The sequence below is a fragment of the Triturus cristatus genome, chromosome 3_2, assembly GCF_964204655.1.
Source record: "Triturus cristatus chromosome 3_2, aTriCri1.1, whole genome shotgun sequence".
In the NCBI taxonomy this organism is placed as follows: domain Eukaryota; kingdom Metazoa; phylum Chordata; class Amphibia; order Caudata; family Salamandridae; genus Triturus; species Triturus cristatus.
The window spans coordinates 386,828,774-386,834,773 of NC_140584.1; positions in this window are offsets into that span (position 1 = coordinate 386,828,774).

Genomic DNA, 6,000 nt, shown 5'->3' on the forward strand with positions numbered 1-6,000 from the left:
CTGCACACTTTTAACTAATAGCACCGGGCGACCTTTGACAACTAGGCAATGAATACATTTTCATGTACCTCCGAAGCCCCCCTGCCCCCTTGGCAAACTTCATTGCCTCCCAGTGTTTGGGGGATAACCAAGACGCAGGAGAGTGAGTCAAATAGTCTAGAAAATAAAAGAGAAACTGGGATTCGGTCTCATGCTCCGATCCCGATTGCGTTGGTTAGTCTATAAGCACTACTTTTGTTTATGAGTTTCGCATTAGTAAAGCACCACGGTGTGCATGTGTGGCGACACTTCACCCATGAGGTACGTGCAAAGCAATTGTTGACATAATCAACACTTTGCGTCTTTTTCAATATATTTATTACGAAGTGCAGGACCTTTCCAGGGGGTTTTTCACGTTACATACATTCACTCCAAAAATAAAACGTGTAGGTAAAAAACATTGTCATTTACAACGTCAATAGCTCTAACTCTCAAATGCGAGACCTATTTGCATTGCAAATGCTTGTTTCTTAGGCATACGATATGTGATTTACGTAGGTGAAACACCTGAGAAGGGTGCGGTTTTGATTCTGACCAGAACAAGAAAACATGGTTATCACATATGTTCCATTGGCACTGTGGTTTTGTAGTTACATGGTTCAAGATACGTTTTTTATGCTCGGCAATCGCTGCGAATTGCAGGAGGATGATTTGTTGCTTTAAAATAGTACATCTGCTGTGTTTACAGTATGTGATTACGTAGGTGAAACACTTAAAAAATGGGACAGCTTAAATCCCGACAAAACATTTTCTTGTAATGAAGTCTGATCACACGATACGCCGGTCCTGACATGGTGAGTTTCTGTCACCTATGCTTATTTTGGCATTAGCGAAGGTGCTGCTTTGTGGGCCGGCAACCACTCAGTGAGTTATTAGGGCCAGTGTTTTACGACTTGCTTTACACATATACGTGTGTTGGTTGCTCTTAATTTGCATAACCCATAGAAATGAGATGTCCAGTGCGGTTTAAGTGAGACCCTACACCATATCGGATCAATACATTCTGCCTAACATGTAAAGGGGGGGCCGCTCGGCCCTCCCGCCCACATGGCGGTGCGGCGCCCTCCCCTCCCCCGGCCTCTCGGTGGTGGGGGTGCATCATGGGTCTATGACGCGCGCGGCGCGCCCCCACCACCGATAGGCTTATGCCTCCCCTGTGACCCGGAAGCAGCTGTATAGCTTCCGGGGCAGGGGGGCGGGTCGGCCGGGGGGCGGGCTGGCTGGGCCGGCGACCCCCTGGGGGCACAGTCCCATAAGAGGCCCGGGGAGCGAGCTGGGCGCCCTCTTGCCCCTGGCTCGCTCCCCGCATACCTCGTGTGCCCCCACGCTCGGGCGTTTAATTTTCTTTCTCTCTTGTTTCCTCTGCAGGTTTGAGGCTCGTGAAACTGACAATCGGGGGGGAAAGCAGAGGCTTCATTATCGCCGGATCATTGTTGGGCATCACGTGCGGAGCGGAGAGCGTGTGTTTCTGCCATCGGGCGTCTACCTGCCTGCATCGCCGGAACTTCAATCCAGAGCACAGCCATCAGCACGAGGACATCGCGTGCGGAGCAGAGATCTCGGCAGCGGGTGTCCTTGTCATCGGGTGTCTCCCTGCCTTCGTTAGTGCCCGGAGAGCGTCGAGTGCTTCCAAGTGCTCAGAAGCACAGCGGTAAGGTGGGGAGGGGTTGCTGGTCGAACAGCAAGACAGACAGCAGGGAGATCGACGGCCCGCCTGCATCAAGGCTTTGTCTTTTCACGCGTTGGGCCAGATCAGTGCATGTTTGTATTTCCCTGGTGGGGGCGAAGCAGGACCCAGCAGGGCAGCCACTGGAGGGGAGACCAGTGTGATAGTGCTTGAGGCTGGGCTATTTTTAAGGGTGTCTGGTTTCGGTTTGCTGAAAGTTTTTCCAGGTACTGGAAGTGATTACACAAATTCTTTTTGCTTGGTGTTTGTCTGTGGGAAAAAGGGTAAAGGTCTGAGCCACTGATTCTCAAGGTTACAGGTTATAGTGCCATTGCTGCTGTTCATTAAGACTACTGTGATTGATATCCATACTGTTGAAGCAAGGAGCCTTAACTTAATAGTAGGTCTTGTGGCTCTGGTGTCACAGATTCTTGCCAAGACAAGGGTTTAAGTCTTGCCAATGCAATTTATGAGGGTTTCTGGTTGCCGAACATGGTTGGTTGATTACACGAAGTCTTTTGCAAGCTATTAATATTTTGTTTTTTCTAGGAAGCTTGACTGTGGGGTTTTTTCCAGTCGCAGACAACAGATCACGGGCACAGACCACAGCAGTGGGCTGAGGACTCATCGGTGGTAAGGGGAGAGAGGCGGGCCTGCATTGCATTGCTTCTGGGGGGCCGCGGGGCTTGAGACCTTCCTACAAGGGGTTGGCGCTCGCCCACACGCTAAGACTAGCTTGGTGTGTTTTGCGGTCACAGTTGCATGGTGCTTACGGCCATCTTCACATCCTCCATCTGAAAGAAGGTACAATTGCCGGTGTTTGGCTAGGATTAGATTGCATTGCGATTGTGGAATATGCCGGGGGCACGAGTTAATAAGAGTACCCGCATGGAGCAAATGATGCAGGCTATGATGTGCAGGATGACAGCGATTGATAGGCGCTTGGGTAAGGTGGATGAGTTAGGTAGGAGTGTGGCAGAGATTAATCAGAGGTTGGACGGGCCTCCTGGTCCACAAGGCAGGCCAAGAAGGATAGTCAACCCACCACAGCCTAGAGGTGATTTTGTCACCCCTCCTAAGAGGGGCAAGTCCAAGAAAACTGCACGCACAACGCCCAAGAATACAGCTGTGGGGGAGGGTATGCCAGGGGGAGTGCCTAAGGATGCTCCCGTGATGCCCCCAATGGCACCGGCGGGGCCAGCTCCTCTTATACCAGCATTGCCGGTTGCCCCACTCGGGGTCATTCCCCCTGCCACCCCCGTGAACATTGCCCCTGTCGGGGTCCCAACCCCCCCCCCGAATAATGTTGTCCCGGTGGAATTGGCATCCCAGATAGCCGCCGTTTTACCCTGGTTACAGTTGGGGGGGGTATTGCCATCCTCTCAGGATCATTCAGCAGAAGCCTTGAAACTGGTTGAGATGATTAAGTTGGCCAGGGCGGGGGAAGGGGCACCATTGGCACCAATTACTCCCCTAACAGGTTCCGCCAGCGAGCAAAAGGCAAAGAAGGATGGTGCTACGTCGCAAGGCATTGACAGTGGTAAGGAGGTGGCTTTGCCATTACTTAAAGAGGGTGCTATGCCCTCAAGGAAGGAGAATTTGGGGCAACATGTGTCTCAGGCTGGGAAAGAGATGATCTGGGCGGGCAAATATATCAACATTTTCTCCTTACTGCTCGATAATAGGGAACTTGAATATGCCAAGTCACAAAAGGAATGGATGTTGCCCAGTGAATGGAGAACAGAGTTGGTTAAGTTCAGAGATGAGGAGACATTTGTTAACTGGATGAGGGCCTTTTCCGTGTTTAGTGCCATTACAGCTGAAAGGTCGCCCAATTTACAAGCAGAAATGGCCTGCTACCAGAGCAGGATTGCCATGTGGAGCGAGACACAGGTGGGGAAAGGGTGGAAAGAATATGACATTTCATTCAGGAAAGCTGAAGAATTCAATCCCTCTTTAGCATGGGATATGGTGGATTCCCTGTCATGGTACAATCAGATAACTGGGGGGGCAGCAGCGATGGGGGCAACTGGTGCACAGAAAATATACCCGGCCAAGCCCCAACAGCCCTTTCGGCATGTGCAAGGAAGTGAGGTACCAGGAAAGGGTAAGGGTTGGGGGGATAGAAAGGGCGTATGTTGGGATTTCAACAAACGGTCCTGCACTAGGGCAGCGGGCACATGTAAGTTCAAACACGCCTGTTCCTTGTGTGGGCACCCCTCGCACCCCGAGACCTCCTGCAGATTTAAGGGTGGCAACCAGTGCGGTTTAAGTGAGACCCTACACCATATCGGATCAATACATTCTGCCTAACATTGTTAACAGTCGGATTTGGATTTTATGACCACACGTATATCCATTGCTAGTGGACGCCTTATATTACAGACTAGTTTTCTTTCATTTATACCACTTGAGGGATTTTCATGATATTCTCGACTAATAAACTCCAACACTTACGCTGTAGAATTCTATTCTATTCTAGTCTTGAAATTTTCTAAAGCACATAGCTACCTAGAAGGGCCTCCCAGCACTAGGTTTGCAACAGATGACATAACTGAAAGAATTGAGTTAGTTGAAAAGGTGAGTTTTTATCAATTTCTTGAATCTGAGTTCGGACTCAGTTTTCCTGATATGCTGGAGAAGTGCGTTCCAGAGCTTAGGAGCTATGAGCGCAAAAGACCTTCCTCCACATCTAGTTTTTTAGGTCTCGCCTGAGCTAGCGCTTTAGCGCTGCTCTCGCGAGAGCTTTGGTAAACGAGGGGTTTGAAAGTGCAAACTAGTGCTTTCAGGCCGCCAACTACAGTGCATGTGCGCCGGGCGCGCGCACCATTTGGCAGCCTGCGTGATCATTTTGCGGCCAGTTTGATGTTCTCAGTGAGCAGCGCGGCCACTGAGAACATCAAAGCGGCCGCGAAAGTGCACACCATTTGCCACCCCCTCCCTTATCCCACTTCCTGCTTGTTTCACAATGGCGACAGCTTGTTGTGTTTTCTCCCTCTTGCTCTGTGTTACTCTTGTGCATGCCTATGGGTGACTTCTTTGTCGTACCCAGATGTATTACAATGATCTCATGTGATGACTTCCTGTATCCAGTGCACACTAGGAGGCTGTGCTTCTCTCACTCCGGGGTGTACTCAAAAAAGCAAGTTACCATATCTGCATGTCACTCCATTGCTTTTGTCAGGTTTGTGTCCCTGCACCTCAAGTCCAGCCAAGAACCACACCTTTTGATCTGTCTAGGACAGTAGGCAAGACACGTTTCATGTCTGTCCCTCACACCACTCCAATACACCTCATACATGAGCAGTTCCACAAGGAGTACATTCCACCGCTCAATGTACATGACACCAAAACACCTTCAACAATGACCACACTCACAGGCTTTACCTAGACTCTGCTACAAAGAAACGTAAAGTCATATGTTCTATCCCTCACTTGTCTTACATGCAATGCACAGTTAGACGCTGCGACCTAAGTCGCACCACTGCACTAAGATAAGTGCACCACAGCAGTGAACCGCACATGACACAAAATGCTTCTCACGTAGGCAACACTGCACTTCAAGGCGCTTCCCAAGCACTCCAATAGTGTTGTATTCCACCTACGTGCCAAGGCAGCAGTGTGAAGTGCAATTCATCTCACTCCACACTCATCCTCGCAGGTCACTGCCTGCTGCACGGCCCTCAACTTTTCAAAACTGTAATGCAGATCACCTTCTCAGACGGTAAGTACTGCCCCTCTTTGAACGTTTCATTGCTGTACATTGGCCCACAGGGTAAATTAAAGAGTCACACCCAGAGAGCTGAGTCACATTAAAATGGAGCATTAAACTGCTTGTCAGAACCTCACACTGAGAGAAGTTTGAAATTCTAGGCCAAGGAACCACATCCACGTCCCTATCCCAGTGCCAGTCTCTCCCCTACGCCCCTGCACTGAGGTGAATTTCATCACTCAAGTGAAGCTGCTGTCAAAGGCCGTGGGTTTTACCCGGTTCAGTGCCAGTACAGCAGCCTTTCCATCTGTTGAGGCCCTGCTCTCAGTGTCACTGCCAGGGAGAGATGGAGACAGACATCCTTGTAAACAGTAGCAGTCAGGACTCCTTCGCATTGCCAAAATCTGGATGAATTAATATATGTTCTGGTGTCCAGAGCGGTGAGAATAGTTTTTTCTAGGTCCGCTTGGTGCATAAGTGTATTCATTAGTTTGAATTTACTTTGTTTCTGAGTTGATGTTGCTAAGATGGCCCCGATCCTCCGATGCCGCTGGCGCTGATCAGTTTCTAGGAGTAGGATGCT